Genomic DNA, 24,674 nt, shown 5'->3' with positions numbered 1-24,674 from the left:
GAGCCACGCAGGTGTCTCTCATTCTTTTTTAATGCAGACATTTAGCATTGTAAACTTCTCTCTTAGTATTGCTTCCGCTGCATCCTAAGTTTTGGTATGTTGTAGTTTAGTTTTCATTTATCTCAACATCGTTTCTAATTTCCCTTGTAATTTCTTTTTCCACTCGTTGATTACTCAAGAGCATACTGTTTAATTTCCACATATATGTGAATTTTACAGTTTTCCATTTGTTATTGATTTCTCATTTCACTGAACTTCTTTAAAGCAGTTATTTTAAGTTACTTGGCACTTAATTCATAGATCTTCATTTACATAGACTCAGTTTCTGTAGATTTTTTGGTTCTTTTTATTGGGCCACATTTTGCTATTTCTTCACATGCCTTCTTATTTTTTTCTGGGGTTGGTCATTATACAAAAATCAGCCACCCCTCCTCCATCTTTACAGACTGCTTTCCTATAGGGGAAGCTCTTTACCAATCAGCTTTGGTAGAGGTTCTAGAAGCTTCCCACACCATTGCTGGGGATGTGTTTTCTCTAGGCTTATGTTGATAGTTTTCCGGTTAAAGAGTTTCACCTGAAAAAAAAAAGTTTCACCTGTTTCTCTTTTACGAGCTCCTATTCTCTTCCTCCCTCTGGCGTCTGTCTGCAGTACTGCAGCATCTGCCGCTTGACCTCTCACTGACTACCGCCAAAGGAAGTGAGCAGAGGTTTCCCGCCAGAGCTCCAGGTCAGGCGAGTCAGCCTCCCGAAAAGCTGGAACATTCGGCATAGTTCAGCTCTTCTCTTCCTCTCCTCGGGATGAGACCCAAGCTGCACATTTTCTCAAATTGCGTGAGCTGTGACACCTAAAGGTAAGCGCCCTCTTAGGTAAAATGTAACAGCTTTTTTTTTTTTTTTTTTTCCACCCCCCTCAACGCGGCTTTTCTCAGCTTTGCGCTTGCCTGGGGTACTGTGACTTTTTAACCCGTTTCTGGAGTTCTTAAAAAGGCTTTGCGGATCTTGTATTGTTGTTCAGTGAGTTTCTCCGTGGCGGAAGGAGAGGGGGCTTCCTTATGGCCATCTTCCTGCCTTTGCTCAGGCTTTGTTGTCTTTGGGGCCTCTCTCCCTGGTTTGCAGATTCTTGCCTTCTCCCTGTGTCCACCTGGTTCTCCCTAGGTCTGTGTCTGGTGTCCTCACCTCGCCTTGATAAAGATATTGGTCATACTGGTTCGGGGCTCATCCGTAGGGCTTTATTTTTCCTTAATTACGTCTCTGAAGGTTTTATCTCCAAATACAGTCACACCTGGAGATACGCTTGGTTAGACTGTCAGCATATGAACTGAGGGAACACAATTCAGCCCAGAACAAAGTCTGAATTTTAAAATCCGGAACAATATGTTTTTGATAAATGTAGAAATAAGGGGACTAATCACTTTAAACCTAGTATTCATTAATAATAAAATAGAGACGTGTGAAACAAAAAATAAAATATTTAAAAGAGCAGTTACCGTTTTATTTAATGGTAAAGTGCATGGAGAACAATTTTAATGCGCAATAAATTTCTGAGCTGTATAACTACCCACAATGATGAGAAATATCAGCAAAACAGGTACACTGATAAACAAGAAAAGCTATCTGGCAGTGAAAACTCAAGAGTCTGCAATTTTGTTTTTTAACATTTGACCCAGGAAGAAGTAACTCTGTAACAATTTCAGCAGGTGTATTTCCTTTTGAAGGCTACTTAAATCCATATTTGGTAGAGTCTGAGCTTTGAACAACTAATGTAATATAGCCCCTTCTCATTATATTTTTGACAGAATTTCTCCTTAAATAATAGGTTTTATAATTTGTGGTAAGAATAGAAAAGAATGTAAACTTTTTATACAAATATTTTTATACTTATATGCTCTAGTTTTTTTTTTTTGAAAACACAATCTTTTTTTTTTAATGTTTAATTTTGACATAGAGTGCGAGTGGGGGAAGGGAAAAGAGAGGGAGACACAGAATCCCAAGCAGGCTCCAGGTTCTGAGCTGCCAGAACAGAGCCCAACATGGGGCTGGAACCCAGGAACTGTGAGATCATGACCTGAGCCAATGCTCAGATGCTTAACCAACTGAGCCACCCAGGTACCCTGAAAACACAATCTTTGTATAATAAATGAGACAAAAAGCTTTAGAGTTAAATATAAGCCCAAAATAGAAAAAATCTAGGAAACATGGAAGTTACATGGATAGACTAAAATAGTAATGTTGGACCTTTTGTAAAATCTGAATAAACCACACATTGTATTCCTGAAAATTTGGGGTGATAGAATTTCTCAGTGACCTAAAAGCATAAATCTCAGTGTGTACAGGCTCTAGCCCATTGTGATTCAGCATCTCCCTTTGGAGAACAGACTTGACTGTGGCTGCTGAGTCTCTTTGCTTGTTGAGTTTTAATCAGCTATATTCCCATTTTATGGGGAGAACACAAAATAGAAGAAATGATTTCAGGGTAGAGATTTGAACTCTTGTACTTATCTTTCCTTCTTTGATCTGGACCTGGATAACATTAATTTCAGTGGCCACTTTGTTCGATGATGATGAGAAAAGTAATTTGAGTTTTAGTTTGAGAGACTCATTTCCACTGCTGCATATTGAAAGTAGTCACTCATCTTCAAATAGCAGCTGCTGACATCTAGAGAAGAATTTGGAAAATTCTATTTAGAAACCAATCTGCTTTCATATAACTTATGTAAGTTGTTTACCTCATTCTTTATTGCAGACGATATCTGCATAAAAAAAGAATCCTTATTTCTCCGGAATTCATCTGTGATCACTGTTTTGCCACCTGTAATGGTAATTTTCTCTCTGTGGAATCAAAACTGATAGCTTTGGAAAGACTGGGACTTGCAAAATGGCTTTCATTTCTACACCGATAATACGTACTATCTCGTGATAGCTACCTCCAAGCTCTTTTTCATATTAGTACTTCCCTAACACTGGTTTAAGATTTATCAGTAATATCTAAGATACTTTTATATCTTTGCTTATTCTCCACCTTCACTTGTGGTAGTTTATGCTCATTATAACTGATGTTCATATTATGATATTGTGATGCAACATCATGATATTTTATCATTTAAAAATATTACAGATATTTGCCATCTATCATCTCTTTTGATTTCTCAGCACCTTTATAGGTGTGACTTTCATTACCGGTGAAGAGATTGAAGCATTGACAACCAAATCTTCACCTTTGGATAACAAAGTTCAGAATCTGCCAGACATTGCCTCTTCAGGCATTATAGTTAGGAAATTAAAGAAAATGTAATAAAAAAGATGAGTGCTGCAAAATACAAAGCAAAACAAAACCACCACCACAACAAAAAGCACCCAAACCCAAAAACTTTAGTCAGTTTTAAACATTGGTGCAATTTCCTTGAGGGAGGAGATTGTTTTATGTTTACTGTTGTATCTTCAAAATCAAGCACACTATCTTTGAATAAATGTGTGTGTATATGTATATATATTCTGTTACTTATTTTTTTATTTTAAAACGTATTTATTTTGAAAAAGAGAGCGCTGGGTACCCAGGGGACTCAAGGGAGGGGCAGAGAGAGAATCCCAAGCGGGCTCTGTGCTGTGAGCACAGAGCCCAAGGCAGAGCTGGAACTCATGAACCATGAGATCATGATGTGAGCTGAAATCAAGAGTTGGAAGCTTAACAGACTGAGCCACCCAGGAGCCCATGTTGTGTTTTTTAGTGGGCTTAGAGAACATACTGTATCAACTATGATGTTTTGAGATGGTAATAAGGAGTGAAATTATATTAATAATAGACAACAAAAGGTTAAGTTCTATAAATAATATTCTAAATTGAATAAAATAATATTAGGAAGTATAAACTAAACTGAAAATTATATCCGAAACTGTTAAAATCTGGGCTTAGGAATTTTTAAAAATAATTGAATCTAACCCACATGCTGCATCTGACTCTCGTTTTGTGCAACCTGTTCGGTAGCTTCCAAGGAAACTATAATTGTAAAGTCATAACACTCTTTCTTTAAACACGTCTAATGGAGATATCCTAAAAAGCACAGAATGGATGCATTATTTTAATCTCTGAAATTTGAAAAATTTAAGATTTAATCACAGCCCCTATAACACAGCTTGGATGGTGTAAGCCCAGAGAATCAGACACAGCAGAGCAGGTAGGTGGTGAGTGATTGCACTTAAATGACCATGGGGTCTTAGAAGTCCCTCTGGGATAGAGGTACACTTCTGCACCTCTAATTATCTGTGTCTTTATCTGGGGCAAGTTTTATTGTTGCATTAATTTTGTGAAAGTTATTTGTGCTGTACATTTAGGATTTGTGAGCATATATGTTGCATATCAGTAACTATGCAATATATAAGAATATGTAGAATTTTAAATATTTTCATAGCCCTCACATTAGCATGCATTTTTAAAAGTTTAAATAAATAACATGAAAAGGAGGAATACATTTATCAGATATTTCCCTTAAATCTCTGCAGTATATGTCTATGGCTCTCTCAGTTTTCCGATTGGCTTTTTTCACCCAGTCTCCAGGGTAATGAATAATAATATAAAACTAAAGTAAATATATTTGTTTGCAAAATGTATTATTTTACATTAGATTTTAATTCTTTTATAAAATTTTTTTAATGTTTATTTATTTTTGAGAGAGAGAGAGAGAGAGAGAGACAGACAGGCAGAGTACAAACTTGGGAGGGGCAGAGAGACAGGAAGACACAGAATCTGAAGCAGGCTCCAGTCTCTGAGCTGTCAGCACAGAGCCTGACACAGGACTTGAACCCATGAACTGTGAGATCATGACCTGAGCTGAAGTCAGACGTTTAACTGACTGAGCCACCCAGGTGCCCCTAGCTTTTAATTCTTAATTAAAAGAAGACTTATGAATATTTTTCTTTGCTTTAGTTTGTGTGTGTGTGTGTGTGTGTGTGTGTGTGTGGTCTTGATCTAAACTCTGCAAAGTGGAATATAAAGGAACAGAGGTATAAAAAGAAAAAAATGAAATTATTTTTTCTTTCATGGTTTTATGTTTTGATGTAACATGCCCAAACAGGAGTGAGGTTGAACTCTAATCTTGAACATTTTCTTTTATATTTTCTTGAAAATGCGTTATTTCATTGGTCTTCTCTATTGTCACTTTTAAGGCCTAGTCTATTTGGCTACATTTGAATGCATTGAACTTGATGCACATTATAACAATGTCAGACATGTTTATGAGCTGAATCTTCCCATATTAAGCTATTTTTCAGCCTTCAGTGTTAAAGAAAACCAAAATCTAAATTAGTTGCCTAAACTTAATACTCGAGGGATTTCACGTGAAGACCTGGATTTCTTTTTCTAAAGTATCTGAATCTACATTGATACAATTGCCAAATTTGTTTAATGTTAATTGTGAATGTTTTCCCTATTAAGTTGTACTGTGTATCTCTAGTTCATCGTAGCCCTCACCACATGCCTAATATTTACCTAATATTTTCTTTATTTACCTAATATTTTCTTTATTTACCTAATATTTTCTTTTACTCATTTACCTATTTATTTACCTAGTATTTCTCTTCACTCCTTCATGTTGCCTTCCTATCTTAAGCATTTAGCACTGTATAACATCAGAGACTTATAGTTATCTTAGTCTGTGAGGGCCGCCATGATAAAATACCACAAACTGTGTGACTTAAACAAGAGAAATTTATTTCTCAGAGTTCTGGAGGCTAGAAGTTAATGATCAAGGTGCCGTCGAATCCAGTTTCTGGTGAGGTTTCTCTTCCTGGCTTGTAGAAGGCAACTCTGTGTGTGTGTGCGTGTGTGAGGTGAGGTGTGTAGGGGTGTTTATGGTTAGGGACAATCACTTGGGCATGATTTTCACAGGCTCCATGGAGTTATTTTTCTAATGATTGTCTTTGCTCTCAAATGTTTGCATATATATTTTTTTTCCTTGTTGTTTTCATAGGTTGTGTGCTGCTTCCTTTTTTTAGGAGAGTTGTTTAGAGAACACTTATGTGTAGGTGCCTATAGCAGTATTCGTAAGCTGTACGAGATGTTCAGAGTCCTGTAAGAAATTTTCTAAAGACAGAGAGGTTTGAGTGTGAGTCCAGTTTACCCTTCAGAACTCTCAGCCAAGCATTCATAGATATGTGGCACATTCACAATAAAAAGTACCTCATATTGCATCAGCCACCTACTATGACTCCTATCACTTTCCGAAAACATGGCTTGATTAAGATATTATTTGTTGAACTCTGAATCCTGTAGTCTTTAGAGCCAAAATATTAATTTCCCTTAGGTGCAAGCAAGGGATTTTGCTTTGTACTCCTGCAGATACCAGTTAGTTTTGAGAGATGTGCCTTAGGTGTCGACATCTGTAGCTAGCTATGGGTCCTTTTTTACTCTTCATCCTGAATTTACTTCTGCTCTGTTTTTATTGCTTTGGGAAATCTTTCTATATATTTTATAGTTTTGAGTTTTATCTGTTGGGTTTTAAAATTCCCCAGACCTTTTTTTTTTTTTTGGTCACACTTGAAATATTTTTGTTCTTGTCCCCTTTTGCTTTGTTTCTTTTTAAGAAATGTTTATTTGAGAGAGAAAAAGAGAGCACATGTGCATGCGTTCAAGTGGGGAGAGGGGCAGAGGGAGAGGAGAGAGAGAATCTGAAGCAGGCTCTGCACTAACAGCATGGGGCTCCATGATGTGGGTCTCCATCAACACAGGGCTCAGTCCCAGGGAGAAAACTGGGAGATCGTGACCTGAGTGGAAATCAAGAGTCAGATGCTTAACAGGCAGGCCTAGCCACCCAGGTGCCACCACCCCCCCCCCCCTTACCTGTTGCTTTTAGGTTTTGTTTTGTTTAGAAGAGGAGAGTATGGAATGCAATTTCTGCTTCCAGTTATTTTTTCAATATGTTTTAGTCATTTTTTTACTGTAGTTTTTCAGTCTTTGGATGAATTTTATTCACTAGCAGTTTCTTCTGGAGATGCTTATTACGGTAATATTTTCAAATGTCATGTAAAAATATATTTAACTGTTACCTTTATTTTTGAATAAAGGGTTGACAGTATTTTGAAATCTTGAACCTTGATTTTTTTTTTCCTTTGAGGACAAGGTAGATCTTGCTCTGATATCTGTATACAGTCCATGTCACTAAAAGATGTTTTCCCCAGATTATTGCTGTGTTCTATTCAAGACCATATCTTTAAATAGATTATGTGCCCTATTTTAACCACAATACACTTGGTAGTCCAGAAAAAGTTATGTGTACAGTCACATGTGGGATGCATTTTGAAAGTAGTTTTATATAGACTTTATTGCCAATAACAACACATTCCAAAAATCAACTCCAGAAGCTGTGTTATTTTAAATATCATTAACATTAATGGTGCTTAGCATTCATCATGTATGTTTTCCAGCAATTTTGCAAGCTTATTATTCAACAAGGCACTAGTAAAAATAAACTACAAAACCTTAACATTGAATTATATTAATAATAGGAATAAGTTCTCAAAGCTCCTCACTTATAAGTATTTACATTTGCCTTCATCTATACTCTTGAAGTTGTGTCTGTTGTCTGTGTTGTGGAAATACCGTAGTTACTGTTTACCTCCTCATAGCTGTGCAATTAGTGGTATCACTTTGGTGGCTTGATCAGTCACCATGGCGGTATTTGCATCATGAAAATAGGTAAAAACTACAAATCAAGTCTTTATTTATTTGGTTGTTTTTGGTTGACTTATATAAGTGATGGGGAATATATTAATAATGTAGATCAAATCTAGAAGTGTATTGTATCCCATTCCGTTGGTTGCCTTTTAGTTTTGTTGGTTGTTTCCTTTGCTGTGCAGAAGCTTTTTATCTTCATAAGGTCCCAGTAATTCACTTTTGCTTTTAATTCCCTTGCCTTTGGGGATGTGTCGATTAAGAGATTGCTATGGCTGAGGTCAGAGAGGTCTTTTCCTGCTTTCTCCTGTAAGGTTTTGATGGTTGCCTGTCTCACATTCAGGTCCTTTATCCATTTTGAGTTTATTTTTGTGAATGGTGTGAGAAAGTGGTCTAGTTTCAACCTTCTGCATGTTGCTGTCCAGTTCTCCCAGCACCATTTGTTAAAGAGACTGTCTTTTTTCCATTGGATGTTCTTTCCTGCTTTGTCAAAGATTAGTTGGCCATACGTTTGTGGGTCTAGTTCTGGGGTTTCTATTCTATTCCATTGGTCTATGTGTCTGTTTTTGTGCCAATACCATGCTGTCTTGGTGATTACAGCTTTGTAGTAGAGGCTAAAGTCTGGGATTGTGATGCCTCCTGCTTTGGTCTTCTTCTTCAAAATTCCTTTGGCTCTTCGGGGCCTTTTGTGGTTCCATATGAATTTTAGGATTGCTTGTTCTAGTTTCGAGAAGAATGCTGGTGCAATTTTGATTGGGATTGCATTGAATGTGTAGATAGCTTTGGGTAGTATTGACATTTTGACAATATTTATTCTTCCAATCCATGAGCAGGGAACGTCTTTCCATTTCTTTATATCTTCTTCAATTACCTTCATAAGCTTTCTATAGTTTTCAGCATACAAATCTTTTACATCTTTGGTTAGATTTATTCCTAGGTATTTTATGCTCTTTGGTGCAATTGTGAATGGGATCAGTTTCTTTATTTGTCTTTCTGTTGCTTCATTGTTAGTGTATAAGAATGCAACTGATTTCTGTACATTGATTTTGTATCCTGCAACTTTGCTGAATTAATGTATCAGTTCTAGCAAACTTTTGGTGGAGTCTATCGGATTTTCCATGTATAATATCATGTCATCTGCAAAAAGCGAAAGCTTGACTTTATCTTTGCCAATTTTGATGCCTTTGATTTCCTTTTGTTGTCTGATTGCTGATGCTAGAACTTCCAGCACTATGTTAAACAACAGCGGTGAGAGTGGGCATCCCTGTCATGTTCCTGATCTCAGGGAAAAAGCTCTCAGTTTTTCCCCTTTGAGGATGATGTTAGCTGTGGGCTTTTCATAAATGGCTTTTATGATCTTTAAGTATGTTCCTTCTATCCTGACTTTCTCAAGGGTTTTTATTAAGAAACGGTGCTGGATTTTGTCAAAGGCCTTTTCTGCATCGATTGAGAGGATCATACAGTTCCTCAGAAAATTAAAAATAGACCTACCCTATGACCCAGCAATAGCACTGCTAGGAATTTATCCAAGGGATACAGGAGTACTGATACATAGGGGCACTTGTACCCCAATGTTTATAGCAGCACTCTCAACAATAGCCAAATTATGGAAAGAGCCTAAATGTCCATCAACTGATGAATGGATAAAGAAATTGTGGTTTATATACACAATGGAATACTACGTGGCAATGAGAAAGAATGAATTATGGCCCTTTGTAGCAACGTGGATGGAACTGGAGAGTGTGATGCTAAGTGAAATAAGCCATACAGAGAAAGACAGATACCATATGGTTTCACTCTTATGTGGATCCTAAGAAACTAACAGAAACCCATGGGGGAAAGGAAGGAAAAAAAAAAAGAGGTTAGAGTGGGAGAGAGCCAAAACATAAGAGACTCTTAAAAACTGAGAACAAACTGAGGGTTGATGGGGGGTGGGAGGGAGGGGAGGGTGGGTGATGGGTATTGAGGAGGGCACCTTTTGGGATGAGCACTGGGTGTTGTATGGAACCAATTTGACAATAAATTTCATATATTAAAAAAAAAGTGTATTGTATCTGTAGCCTGTGTTGTGAATAGCACAGACCATTCAGGAAATCATCTTCTGGTATATAAAATGGATTATCTGGTTTAGGAAAGAACTGACCCATCACTGGCAAATGACTGAAGTTTCTACATACTTCGGAATGAAGCTGGAAGAAGTTTGATTTAATGAATATAATTTGTACAATGGTGGGAATTTTACAGTAGACAGTATATCAATTTTAATGGCAATAACTTCATTGGGGAAGGAATTTGTGTATTGAATAGCAATTCCATTTGTCATGGATGAACTGCAACTATAGATTGGCTAAGAATACAAGAGCTCATCAAAAATTCAAGATACTTCTTTTGAGATTCAATTAGCTATTGAAATTTACCACAAAGAATGTGACAATTATCTCTAATCCTTTTTATTAGTATAATGCATATTACACTTACCTATGTAAATACATGCACACCTTTTTCCAGAGAGCCATTTATAAAACATTCACCAGGTCATCATTGTGTACATCATAACAAGATCCCCAAATGTATGTCAAACTTTGCAAAGCACTGTGGCAATGAGCATGAAATAGAATTATTTGGTATAACTCTACCAAATGTTTCTAATTTGCTGCAGTGAGGCTAGATGATTCATATGGGAATTGAACATGAGAATTTACTTCTCTGAGCTTTGAAGAATTTCAGAAAATTGATAAGAAAGCAAATCCCATTTTCTTATTTGCCTCACTACATCACACTAATAAGCTTTGTAGTGTTTTGTTTCTTTCTCCATTCGCTAATCAACCATCAAAACTATGCTTAAGTTTTTTCAAAAAGTCGAGGTGCTCCACATTTCATTTAATGGTCGCTCTCAGTGTTCAAGAAGAGGTGTTTTCCTAAGAACTCAATAAATGTGTTTATCAAGAAGACCATGCTCCTTATTCAAAGGCTCTTGTTTCCTTGATGTAGATCAAGAGAGGAAGCAAGTTGGTGTACCTTTCTAGTGTCACTGGTATTGTTAGCAAATAATGATAAGAACTTAAGTGAGGAAAACCTGTTAGCCTTTAGGACCACAGATTAGGAAAGGATTGAAGACTAATCTCTTGGTATGTGTGATGATTACAACACGTTATTTATAACAGGAATGATAAGTTGGTGAACTAAAAAAAGAAGCAAAATGTCTTATTGATGTTGCCTTTAGCTATAAATATCATCTTAAATAGAAGCTACATAGTCAAATATTAATAGAGTAATAATATGAAAAAATAGTCTATTGTGGCTGGCACCAATTCAGGTAGATTATTCTCCACCACAACCTTCTGATAAAATAAAAATTCAACAGTTTTAGACGTTTTCCTGTAATTAGATTATGGAGATTAAACAAAACTGGAAAATATGATCAACATAACTTCCTAAAGATATAAAAAATGGAATACAGAATTAGAAATATTAATTTTCTCTCATCCTCAATAAGAAAGTGCCTCATATTTTCAAAAACTTACTTGATGGAATTTTGTCTTCTGCTTCACCTTGATATTTAGCAGCCACCAGAATATCAATGTGATTTTTTAAATTATTGTCAACACATCAATTTTTAAAAAACAGACTTGGAAAGAATATTCAAATACATATGTGTTTTTTTAATGTGTATTCATTTTTGAGAGACAAAGAGGAGAGAGAGTGTGAGTGGGGGCAGAGAGAGGGGGAGACACAGGATCTGAAGCAAGGCTCCATGCTCTGAGTTGTCAGCACAGAGCCCGACTTGGGACTCAAATCCATGACCTGTGAGATCATGACCTGAGCTGAAGTTGGACACTTAACCGACTGAGCCACCTGCCGCCCCCATATGTGTTTCAGTTGTATGAGAAAACATGTGTTTGATGTTTTGAAAACGACTACAATTACTAACACAATGCTTTTGCTATGTACTTCTGTGTGCTTGTTTTATATTTTTAACAGTTTATTTCAAGAGTTCATGTTGTTTGCATGTTTTTCATTTTTTCTTTTCTTTTAAAATGAATTTGTAGAGTATGTCCTTATGAAGTATGTACATATAAAAGGTGAAAAGTAAAACATGTTGATTTACCAAAATTACGTACATCAACCCCCACAAAAAGTAGGTTTTATAAAAGAAACGTTCTGTGAAAGGCTCTTGTTACCTAATTGTTTTTCCGTCCTTGAATACAGAATCACCACTGATTTAAACAATGTATTCTTGGGGCTCCTGAGTGGCTCACTTGGTGAAGCATCTGACTTCAGCTCAGGTCATGATCTCATGGTTCTTGAGTTCAAGCACCGCAGCTGGCTCTCTGCTGTCAGCACAGAGCCTGCTTTGTATCTTCTGTCTCCCTCTCTCTGCCCTCCCCTTCTCTCTCTCTCTCTGTCTCTCTCTCTCTCTCTCTCAAAAATAAATAAACATTAAAAAATAAATATATTCTTTAAGAATCTATGAAGAGATTTTTTTTTATGAATGATTAAGACATATTTTGTGGATGACTGAACTCATACCATAGAATGAGAATTAAGTAGAGGTAAACTAGTTAAAACAGACAATAAAGTTTTTAGAAATATATGTCATTTTATACAAATGGTTACTTCTTACGGTGAGAAACTTAGCCACAATGATGTTAGGCTTTAGTTTGGAAATTCTCCTCTCCTTTTATTGCCCAAGTTACAATGTTTATTTACCCTATAGTCAAGTTTTTAAACCCATGCTTGTCTCTATCACAATCTCATTTTCCTGTGTTATGAAATTACAGAGAAATTTCTCTGTGTATCTGTGATTGCTAGTATTTCAGCTTTTAAGTAAAATGATCACTATGCATATTTTATTAACATGGTTTTGCTTTCTTCCCAGAATGCTTTGAAAAATTGCCTACTCTTGGGTATTAGCTATTGTTCTGTCAATGCTGTATCTTTTAGATTGTGTTTTTTGATACCTGGTCTGTCTTCCTGTTCTAAGATAGATAAAGATTTTTTGATCTACATTGTTTTACCAATGATAAATACTGTATTTTGTATTCTCTGGTAAGAAGAGAAACTTTCCTACTGAGATATGAACTGAAAATTGAGTACACGATGGATAGATATAAAGTGTCTGTATTAATATTATTTATTGATTTGCTTTTTGTCTATTAATCCTGTTAAATATTCCTTCTGGCTGCATGATCTCAATGTTTGGATCTTAGGATTTTTCTTGTTTAAATACTGCATGCCTACTGAACTGTAAAACAAGTAATTTGTGATAATATAACATGCTTGAATTTTGATTTTACCCTAGTTAAACTGAGTGTAGACATGGTGATAAAGAGTAGGGGATATAGATGGTCAGGAGGTTTGAAAATTCATACGAAAAATGTTTGTCTTGCTTGGAATTTATTAATCAATCAATTATGGAGTGGTATAATGCTTAATTCAGATGTTAAAGATATTTAATTAAATAAATTAGCAGAAAACACTTGAGAAAAATTTCTGTAATGAGTAATTATGCCACAGATAAAATTCTCTGATAGGGAAGTATTTAAGATAGTCCCCAAAATCATCATGTTCTACATTGACTTAGACTGAAGACTGAGAATTAGGCATGGATGCTGCTACCATTCTTAATAATACAACCCTAACTGGTTACTGTTCACAAGGGTCACAACAAACAACAAACAAATATTATTGCTTGAATGATGCCTAATTACATTTTGTTTAATAGCAATGAGGAACATTAGTCTAAATACAAAAATAGCCACCATCACCTTATTTCTGTTTACAGTGTGGGACCTGTGGAAAAAAAATAGCTAGGATTTGTTAATCTTTTATGATAAACCATAGAAAATTTAAATTCAGAATCCAATCTAATCAAAATTATAATAGTTAATGATAAACAATTAGCAGTATTAAGCTGCATCACATACTAAGATGGTTTTCATCTATATTTATTTTGCTAAGATTGTCTTTTAACCATGTGTGTGGATATTGAATTTTTATTAAGCAATTCTTTTGCTAATCCTGGAATATCCCTATGGGCATTTTTTCCTTAATTTGTTAAGATGGTGAAGCATATTAGTCAATTTTCTGATACTAAAATAACACTGCAACCAGGAAATTTTCAAATGGTTTACTAAAATCTTAGTATCTATGCTGGATTAGTTTGCTCATTTTGTTGAGAATATTCACATTGATATTTGATCAGAGATTGATACTTTTCTCCCAGAATTTTTTCTCCCTTTCTTCCTTTTACATACAGAAACAACTCAGTGTGCTACTTTTGTCAAATTATGCACAATCTGATGCAGTTTTAATGGTTCACTTGGCCACTTAGCTAGAAGACAATATATCTCAGCTTTCTCTGAAGTTAGAAGTCGTAAGGAGAATTTGAACCAAATGCTATGTGCGTTTCTATGACCCATTCTTCACTTGATCTTAGCCAAAAGGCCAAGAAGCGATCTATGACCCATTCTTAAAGCATACACTAAGCAGCTTCTTTTTGTCTCTGCTTCCTTTCCTATATTCCTGGGCTGGAATAGGAATACAGATGTGATGCCATCTGTAGATGAGGAATACAGATGTGATACCATTAAGTCGAGTTTTTCCATACTTGTGAGATCAACATCAGAGAGATGATGGAGTGTGAGTCCCCGTATCATCTTGTAGGAAAGACCCTATAGCCAGTCATTAATCCTTCATCCCCTGCTGGATGGTTACATGAGAGATGAGATTCTAGCTTGATGATACTAGATTTCTGGGTTCCTTTATTTACAATAGTGTGTTTCTTAACTAATATGTATGTTATAACATGAGATTAATTTATAATTTCCTCCTCTTACTGGGCATTTCTGGCTTGGCATCAGGGTTATACTAACCTCATAAAATATGCAGAGGTGTTACTGTCATTTCTGCTTTCTTCAAGAGTTCAGTTAAGATTGGTGTTCCTCGCACATTTGCTTCCATACACCTTTAAAACTTTCTAGGCCTGACATTGTAGAAATCCTTTTCATTATTCATTCATTTGATTCTTCATTTATTTTAATTAATGGTTATACAATTATTTAGGTAGTATTTTTATTTTGGTACTGCTTTAATATCAGAAATTTCTTAGCTGAGTTTTCAACTAAGTTAGACAATCTCTTGCAATATCAGCACTTATATAACAATATTTTTCCTAATATTCAATTTTGCCTTTACTTTTTTCTTGAAGATTAATCTTGTTGGATATTTTTCAGTATATTCATTTTTTCAAATATTGGTGCATTTTCCTTCAGCCCTCTTTACTGTCTATATATTTTTTCTTGAATTAGCTTCTGTTCTTATTTCTTTGCTTATAATTACTGGTTTCTTGCCTATATTCTTGCTATTGGATGCTTGGCTATTATTTTAATGACTTATCAATGTTGAGGTAAGCACTTAGAATTGTTAATGTCAGTCCATCTACCACTTTAGTTGAATCCCACAGCTTCTAATATCTCAGATTAGTATTCTTTCATATATACGTGATTTGTTTAGGCATTTGAATTTACATTTTCAAAAGTATGGAGGATGTTTTAGCTTTTTTTTTGTCGTTAATTTCTAATTTAATTATATTGTGATCAGAGAATGTAGTATGTATGAGACAGAAATTTTGAAATTTATTATTGCATAGCATCTAACCAGTTTGCATAAATTTTACATTTGTGGTTAAAATAGTATGTGTCCTCCATAGTGGGAGCAATTTTCTATACGTGTTTGACAAATCAAATTTGAAATATTCTCTTTAAATGTTAATTATCTTTGTTGTTGTGTTGGCTGTCTGATCTGTTATTTACTGAAAGATGTATATTAAAATTACCAACTAAGATTCTGAAGTTCTCATTTCTTTTTCTTGTTCTTTCACTTTTGTGTTAAATATTTTTAATCTCTCTTTACAATGGAAATGGTACTTGTGCTTTCACATATCTGCTCAGTTTTATTAGGTGATTAGAAGTAAATGCCTGCTGCGAGTATGTATGTATGTGGATATTCCTGTTAAATTGAACATTTTATAGTTATTTAGCAACTCTGCTTTTCTCCAATAATGATTTAGGAGTATTTTGTCTGAAATCATTATAATCACATAAGCATCATATTGCTTAGTATTTGCAAAGTGTGTCCTTTTTTACAGATTTTATTTTTAAGTAATCTCTACTCTCAATTTGGGGCTCAACTCACAATCCCGACTGAGATCAAGAGCGGCATGCTCTACTGACTGTGCCAGCCAGACCACCCTTCTAAAATGTATCTTTAATTAATGCCTTTACTTTCAACCTTTCTGGATCCTTATACTTTAGGAATGCCCCTTATAAACACCATATAACTGGAGTTTTGTAATCCATTCTGACAACTTTTGTCCCATAACTACAAGTTTTAGTTCTTTACATTTATTGATGCTGCTGAATAGTTAGACTTGTTTCTGTCATTCCATTAGGAGCTATCTTCTCCCTGTTTAGGTATAGGTTTATTTTTCCCATGAATGCTTACACTAGTAAATTTATGGAGACCTGAAAATTTTTCTTGGAGAGAGAATTTTACTGTTTATGCACCATTTTTATTCATTAAAAGACTACTATGTACTTTTGCTTAAGCTCATCCTGGTCCATTTTATTATTTTCTAGGATTAGGAAACTATTCGTAAATATTCCATATTTATTTGCCTGATTTAATCTCTCATTTTTCCTTTTCTGTAACATCATTGGTAATATTTTCTTCCTGATTTCTGATATTAGTTGTTTTTCTCTCCCTCTTGATCAGCCTTCCCATTTTATTAGCTTAAAATATCTGCTTGTAGTTTTCTTAACCTTGCACATTGAATATATGTTCGTATTATTATTCTGTGATTTTCTTATTCTCATTTTATTGCTGATGTTTTCCTACCCTTTTCAAATGTTCAGTTTTTACATTACTTTATAAGTACTTAAGCTGCATTTAGCATATTGAATTTAATATAGCATGGTATGTGCAATATACAATATTTAAAATATTCTCATATTAGTACTATTTATTGGTCCAAGTATTATTAAAATCATTTCATAATTTACAAATATATGAGATGTATCTAATTACATTTTGTTAGTGATTTTTAGCTCATTTCCATTGAGATTAGAGAATTACTTTATGTTAGTTTTATTTCAAAAGTTTTGAAGCATTCTTAAGTATTCTTTAGGTAAATATTTTGTCTGCTTGAAAAGAATGTTTATTCTTCCATTGAAATTAGTGTTATTTACATGGCCATTAGGTCTAATTTGTTAATTATATTTTTGAAATCTTTTGTATTCTTACGGATCTCAGATATCTCTCAGTCTTTGTCTCCTCTCTCCATGAAGAAGCAACAATTTCTAGTCATCTATTTTGTTTGATACTGACATAGCTTTCTCAGTACTTTTTGTTTCTGTTTGAATGTGCAGGCTGTACCTTTTTATTTTATTCCTATAGTTTTTGTAATACATCTTTTATAATGGACTGTTATTTTATTCTTCCTTAGTTGAGCTTGACAATTCTTATCTTGTAACTAGATTATTTAATACAATTATGTTTATATTAAGACTTAAATTTATCATCCAATTATGTGACTTCTTTTTTCTGCCTGTTCTATGTATGTTTTTTTTTCTTTTCTCTCTTGTCTTTTGCATTTGTATGGTTTTTCTTTTTTTTTTTTTTTTTAATTTTTTTTTCAACGTTTATTTATTTTTGGGACAGAGAGAGAGCATGAACGGGGCAGGGGCAGAGAGAGAGGGAGACACAGAATCGGAAACAGGCTCCAGGCTCTGAGCCATCAGCCCAGAGCCTGACGCGGGTCTCGAACTCACGGACCGCGAGATTGTGACCTGGCTGAAGTCGGACGCTTAACCGACTGCGCCACCCAGGCGCCCCATGTATGGTTTTCTATTCAATGTTTTCCTATTACTATTTTGGAAGTTTTCTCCATTTTTAATTCTTTTATGGTTACCAATAAAATTACTATATTATTAATGATATTTTGTATATCTAAAATTGGTTAAAACCTTAGATCTCCATATGGATATAAGGAATCTTAATGCAGTCTAGTTACCCTTCCTAAGTATACATATTATTGATGTTTTATACAGTGAGTGTTAATTTATAGTTAATTGTGTTTTTTCCTTATTTCTAAAGTCCTTTCATCTCAGACCTTACACTTGAGATAATTTTAATTCCACCGGAAGTACTTTCACTACTTTAATAAATGTGTATTCATGGTGAACTCTGTCACTTTTGTACTTCTCTTCTTTCTCCTCCTGTTCTTTTCTCCTCCCCGTTCTTCCTTCCTTTCCCTCCCTCCCCTCCTTTCCCTCTTTCTCCTTTCCTTTCTCATGTTTATTCTCATTCTTACTCCCTTCTCCTGTTTGGTCTATGTCTTTATTTTTTCAAATTTTTATTTTTCCCCTCTGGATATAGCATGACTGGTAGCCATCTTTTTTTTTTTTTTTTTTTTTTTTTTTTTTTTTTGGAAATTAATATCATTCTACTCTCTCCTGTCATTGTTACTATTAAGCATTTAGCTGTGCACACAATTGCCAGTGTTTTTAGGGAGTCTGTTTTTTCTCCCACTTTTGAGTACTTTTAGAAATCTCTGCTAGTCCTTGGTTTTCAGAAGTTTTGTTAGGTGGAAGCTAAGAGCCAGGGAAGGAATGCCCAGAGGCAGAGTTCCAGGTCCTTGAAGGGGAATCACAGAGACTTGAGATGGAGGCAAGGACAATAATAAATAAGCTATACATTAAAAGCCTGGGAACACAACATCCTGACTTACTGGCTTCCAAGACCTAGGGGCAGACATATGGAGAGACACTGATAGGGGCAGGGCTCTCTTCTTCCACCTTTGCCCCAGGTAACCCCTGGTGTCCTATAATACATTTGCATTGCTGGTACAGCCCTGCCCCCATGGAGAAGGGCTGCTCTGGTGTTTGAGGAACAAACCTTATAAGTTCAAAAACTCCCCATGCCAACCTGTGGGAGGAGTCCCCCAAATGACTGGACACAGCCTCCCTTTAGAGACCACCACCCTATATACTGTATATCACAGCTCTTCCCACCCCGGAGAGACAACAAATATCCAATCTCAAAACAACCCAGGGCTGGGTCCACCACTGGGAACTTGACCACTCTCCCACCCTGAGAGTATACTTTTGCTTTAATAAACTGTTTTGTGCCTGCAACTTTCCTTCTGGCTGTCTTCATTTGAACGTGGATCCCCACATAAATCTTTTCTTGGAGAATCCAAACACCAAGACCTCCTTTCACACAATGCAGGCTCTCTCACTGGTTAACCCTTTTTGGTGCCTTAACTCCCATGACTTTGCCTCCAGCTCCTGTCTATCATTCCCCTTCAAAGACTTGACCTTGCTTCTGAGTGTTCTTTCCACTGCTTTTATCTAGCTTCTACCTAACAGTTTCAAGGTGTTTTATAGTTGGTCTGCTTTATATTAATTTAAATTGATGTCTTTCATCATTTAAAAATATCAGCCAATATATCTCTAAATATTTCTACCCATTCATTGATATCTTATATTTCATCTTGGGATTTCAGTTAGTCTTATAAATATATTCATTCTATTGTTTGTAGCTTGTGCCCTCTCCTTTATCTTCCATCTGGTTTGTCCTTGCTACATTCTAAGTAATTTTTTATCGTCAGTAATATTCTCTTAGCTGTGTCTAATATGCTTTTTTATTTTATTTTTATTTTATTTTTCATAGAGAGAGCAAGTGAGGGAGAGAGGCAGAGAGAATCTTAAGCAGTCTCCACACTCAGCGCAGAGCCCAACATGGGGCTGAATTTCATGACCCTGGGATCATGACCTGAGCTGAAATCAAGTCTTTCCCTCAGTCAGCTGAGCCACCCAGGCATCTAATCTGCTTTGCAACCTAAAAATTCAGTTTATATTTTTGTTGTTTTATTTATAGAGATGGACCAGATATTTTGTGTCACTGTTGATAGTTTCCTATTCATTCATAATATACATTTCAAACTTGGTCTTTATTTTTTTTTAGCATACTATGTCTGTTTGCTTTATAGTCTATGTTGAATAATACCAGAAATTTTACAGATCTGTTAATGTTTTTGTGATGGTTTTTGATGGGGTTTTGGAGCAGTGGTCGTCCAGAGCTGATGGCCAAGAAAGAATTCTTGAGAGGTCTTTGGTGCAAAAGGGTGATTTTATTAAATTTTATTAAAGCACTGGGACAGGACCTGTGGGCAGGAAGAGCTGCACTGGGGTTGTGAAGAATGGCTGGTTATATACTATGGAGTTGGGGGAGGTAAAGGCAAAAGGGAGGCCTCCAGAAGGACTTTGATATGCTAAAGAGGATTCCTAATTTGTCAAGGGCTTTGCTATTGTCAAGCTAAGGTTGTTTACTCTCTAGTAAGGAATTAACATTAGGACAGTAGGGAGTTCTTAGAAAAATGTTATATTTGCCTCAAGTATTTGTCAATGGGCTGCACGTTATAAAGAAACTTAATTTTATCTGCTATTTCATTCTTGCCTTTGTTCCCCACATCACTGTGGAGGGGAGGTTGATGTTGGGGCTCCAGGAAACTGAGTCTATAGGTTTCTGGAGAATAGGCTATTGATAAGATTGCCTTTTTCTTGTAATTTACATATCTAAGAGATATGTACACTGATGGAGACTCATGTCTTCTATGATTGTGATCTCTATCAGGTAACCGTTTGTTTTCTTTCCTTTCCTTTGTTCTTGGGCAGCCAGAGGTGCCTGAGGAATATCACATATATCCTACCTGGCTGGGCAATGAGGGTGAGAGTGGGGGTTGTTAGCTTGTGGTTTGCTCTCAGCTTGCCTTATGCTCCCTTATCCGTTTTTTTTCATTTTCACTGACATCCGTGTATGTCAGGTTATCTTTGACAATGCACTAGTTATTATAATTGAAACATAATTTTTAAATAATGAGACCCAGTTTGCATCTACTTTTATTCAGAGAACGTTTGCTTGTGCTCTTCTAAGATCATTAGGATTACTTGAATCTAAATTAAAACTTTGAAGTAACATGGGCTATCCTGCTGATGTTAATATCAGGGGAAAATTCTTCAGAACTGTTGTTTTCCTTCTGGTCTATGCATCCCTGAATTTATAGGAATTTATATTCTCATCTTAGTTTTGAAGGAGAGTGCTTTATTATATTCCCATACCTTCAAGAGACCTATAATTTGTTTTCTAATCCCCTTGCATTGATAAGGCTCTCAAAATGAATTTGAAGTTGCCAGGAATGGCAAACGCACTCAAAGCAAAAAGTAGTAAATGCCTCATTTAACTCTCTGTATTAATTTTCCCTGTATTATTGGCTAAAGATTCTCTTAATATCTTTTGTCTTCTTAATATGTTGAAATATATAAAGAATGAACAAGGCATTTCACAAAGTATTTTTATGTTTTCATTAGAGGTTTGTGTGTGTGTGTGTGTGTGTGTGTGTGTGTGTGTTTGCATGTTTGTGGGTGTGTGTGTGCGCACGCATGTTTTCCTGAATAACCTATCTCACTATTACTGGAAACTGGAAATTTTATGCATCTTTATTCTGACTTTTCCCTCCTTTTTCTTAAATTTATTACTCTCTGTAATTTTATTAAGAATAAATGTTACATTTTATGTGTCTCCATTTTAGGGAGAATTGATTTTTGTTTCCATATAAAGGACCTTATTTGACTTCTCAACTTGAATATCTTCTAAAATATACATGTATACATTATGATCTGGTTATTTGCAATGTAGAACTGTTTATAGTGCCAATGATATTAAGACAGGCTTAGGGGCGCCTGGGTGGCTTAGTCAGTTAAGCGTCCGACTTCGGCTCAGGTCATGATCTCACGGTGCGTGAGTTCGAGCCCCGCATCGGGCTCTGTGCTGACTGCTCAGCCTGGAGCCTGTTTCAGATTCTGTGTCTCCCTCTCTCTCTGGCCCTCCCCCATTCATGCTCTGTCTCTCTCTCTGTCAAAAATAAATAAACGTTAAAAAAAAAAAAGACAGGCTTTTCTTCCAGTTGATGCTCTATATAACCACAAAATATTTATTCACAGATTCAGGACATAGGAAGATTTCTAGAATTCCTGCAATCATATAGGCTTATTAGAAATAAAATCATATAGGCTTATTAGAAATAACAGACATGGGAAGAGTAAAATGGCAGTTTTTGTCTCCATTCCCATATCCTTCATGAAAGGATGAACTTAGTCACCATGTCACATGGCTGGTGGCAAGTGTGAGGGATATTAGAAAACAATCATTAACTGGGTTCATTGTCATCCTCAGTAATATTGGGCTTCTCTTGGGGTGCCTGGGTGGCTCAGTCGGTTAAGCGGCTGACTTCAGCTCAGGTCATGATCTCGCCGTCCGTGAGTTCGAACCCCGCGTCGGGCTCTGTGCTGACAGCTCAGAGCCTGGAGCCTATTTCAGATTCTGTGTCTCCCTCTCTCTGACCCTCCCCCATTCATGCTCTGTCTCTCTTTGTCTCAAAAATAAATAAACGTTAAAAAAAATTAAAAAAAAATATTGGGCTTCTCTTAGAAAAGAAGAAAGGAAGACTGGATGTCAGATAGGTGACTGGTCATCTCTGCTACCATTGGTCTAATGACAAGTTTATGTTTTACCTACAGTGATCTTAGGTGTGGTGAAATTTTGGAATACATCAATTACTTATATTTGTTATATAAAATATTTTGAACTATTGCTTATAGAAAAATGTGAATAATTAGAGACACATGTCAATGTTGTTGTAAGCACATTTGCCACTACTGAGTGCACCCATTCACTAATGATTACAGATTAAATAATTTTCAACGTTAGACAATTATGTTTAAGATAAAAATCTTATAACCAATTCAGTATTTTTGCCAAAAGTTCCAATTTGAAATGACACACTGTGACTAGTAATGAGTAAAATTTCATTAAAACAAATCAAATGCTTCACCTCTGCAATATTCTGATTTGAACCCTTTCTTTTGCATTAATGATAATATTTCCAAAATGTATCATGGAATCCTGACAATTTAAAAGGCATTACATGAGAAAACATCATTCTGCAACTGACAAAGCATAGTAGTCTTGACTGTGGTGACATTCTCATCAATGAGGTAATGGTCTGAGGGTTGTTCCTCTAAAGGGTTGTTCTTCCTAAGTATCATTTATGCTTGCTTTCTTAAAAACAACAACAACAACAACAACAACAACAACAACAAAACGAGACCCAGAAAGATCTTAAAAGTAATATCTGTCTCCTTAACTCTTCTGTCTTTATTTTTGTTGTGGTAATGCATCTTAATTGAACATTAAGAGAGGCATAAAAGATTAAATCCCCTCTGATTGCAACTCTGAGAAACTGATAAATATTCTGGCAGAATTTATCTAACCTGATGAAGTCATGTTTTCTTTTTTTTAAATGTTTTATCTTTTTTTTCCAGTTTTATTGATATATCACTGACATATAACATTGTATGCGTTTAAGGTATGTATTCATTGTGGCATCTTTATCACTGTTTAGTTAACATCATCACCTCACATAGTAATAATTTTTCTCTTATGATAAGAACTTTTAAGGTGTACTCTGTTAGTAACTTTTCAAATATACATTGCAGTATTGTTAACTATAGTACCATGCTGTACGTTATATTCTTACAACTTGGTTGTCTTATAATTAGAAGTTGTAACTTTTAACCCCTTTGACCCATTTTGCCTATCCCTCACCCCTCACTGCTGGCAATCACCAGTCCATTCTCTGTATAACTGAGGTTTTTTGTTTGTTTTGTTGTTGTTATTTAATTCACTTCAGTATTTGCCTTTGACTTACTTCACTTAGCACAGTGCTCTCAAGGTTCGTCCATGTTGTCATAAATAGCAAGGTTTCCTTCTTTTCTATGGCTGAATAATAATACTTCATTGTGTATTGGTGGGGATGTGTGAATAATATATATATATATATTATATATATATATTATATATATATATATATATGTATATATCACATTCTTTCATTACCTATGGACAGATAGATTGTTTATATATCTTTACTATTGTAACTAATACTTCAGTGAACATGGGAGTCAGATGTCTCTTCAACATAGTGATTTCATTTTCTTTGGATATATACCTAGAAGTATAACTGTTAGATGATATGGAAGTTTCTAATTTTTTGAGGAACCCTCATACTAACTGTATAGTGACTGACTGCACTAATTTATATTCCCACTAACAGTGGCTGAGATTCGCTTTTCTCTACATCCTCAGCAATTCTTGTTAACTCTTATCTTTTTGAGAATAGCTATTCCAACAGATATGAGTTGATATTTCTTCGTGGTTTTGATTTGCATTTCCTTGACAATTAGTGATCTTATACACCTTTCAATTTACTTATTGACCATATTAATATTTTCTTTCAAAAAATGTCTATTCAGGTCCTTTGCCCATTTTTCACTTGGAAAATTTTTTTTTTTTGCCACTGAATTGTAGAAGTTCCTTATATATTTTGGATCTTAACCCCTTTTCAGATTTGTAGTTTGCAAATATTTCCTCTCATTCTATAGATTGCAGTTTTTTTTTTTTATTCTTTTGCTGTGCAGAGAAATCACATCTTCTGTATGAGGTAAATATAAGACCTATTAAGACCCATGCCCCCCATTGCAATAAAAACAATAACACATGTGTGGTGATTGCAATGTCTAAGCCTCAAAAATTGGAAATATGCAATCAGGTATTAATATCTCATTAAAAATTATAAAATAAATTTAGGAAACCAAACATGAGTAAATGGGAATACCAGGTCACAGTAGAGGAGGTACTTGGAGGAGGCTAAACTAAAATCAGGAAAAACATAGGTATACATTCAAGAAGCCACAGAAGATGATAAAGCAATGAGATAACTCTAAAACAGAGTTTGAATGCCATACTCATTTTCACTAGACCATCTAGGATTTATACCTTGCTTTAGACTTGAGATCTTGAGAAAACAGTGGGAGATGACAAATATGTGATT

The 24,674-nt window shown here is 35.3% G+C and overlaps 1 long non-coding RNA gene across 2 annotated transcripts in view; it reads left to right on the top strand.

Annotated features, from left to right (window-relative positions):
- Nucleotides 1-488: 488 nt before the first annotated feature.
- The window catches only part of LOC123380069, a 398,478-nt gene continuing 374,292 nt past the window's right edge, over nucleotides 489-24,674 (top strand). The window contains exon 1 of one of the 2 annotated variants that reach the window (XR_006585296.1): nucleotides 489-851. This is a non-coding gene — a long non-coding RNA (uncharacterized LOC123380069). The remainder of the gene's footprint in view (nucleotides 852-24,674) is intronic. The other variant, XR_006585297.1, reaches the window with a different exon arrangement.

The sequence above is a fragment of the Felis catus genome, chromosome C2 (assembly GCF_018350175.1).
Source record: "Felis catus isolate Fca126 chromosome C2, F.catus_Fca126_mat1.0, whole genome shotgun sequence".
Lineage (NCBI taxonomy): Eukaryota > Metazoa > Chordata > Mammalia > Carnivora > Felidae > Felis > Felis catus.
The sequence above is the reverse complement of the archived record's forward strand: the minus strand, read 5'-3'. Positions and strand labels throughout refer to the sequence as shown.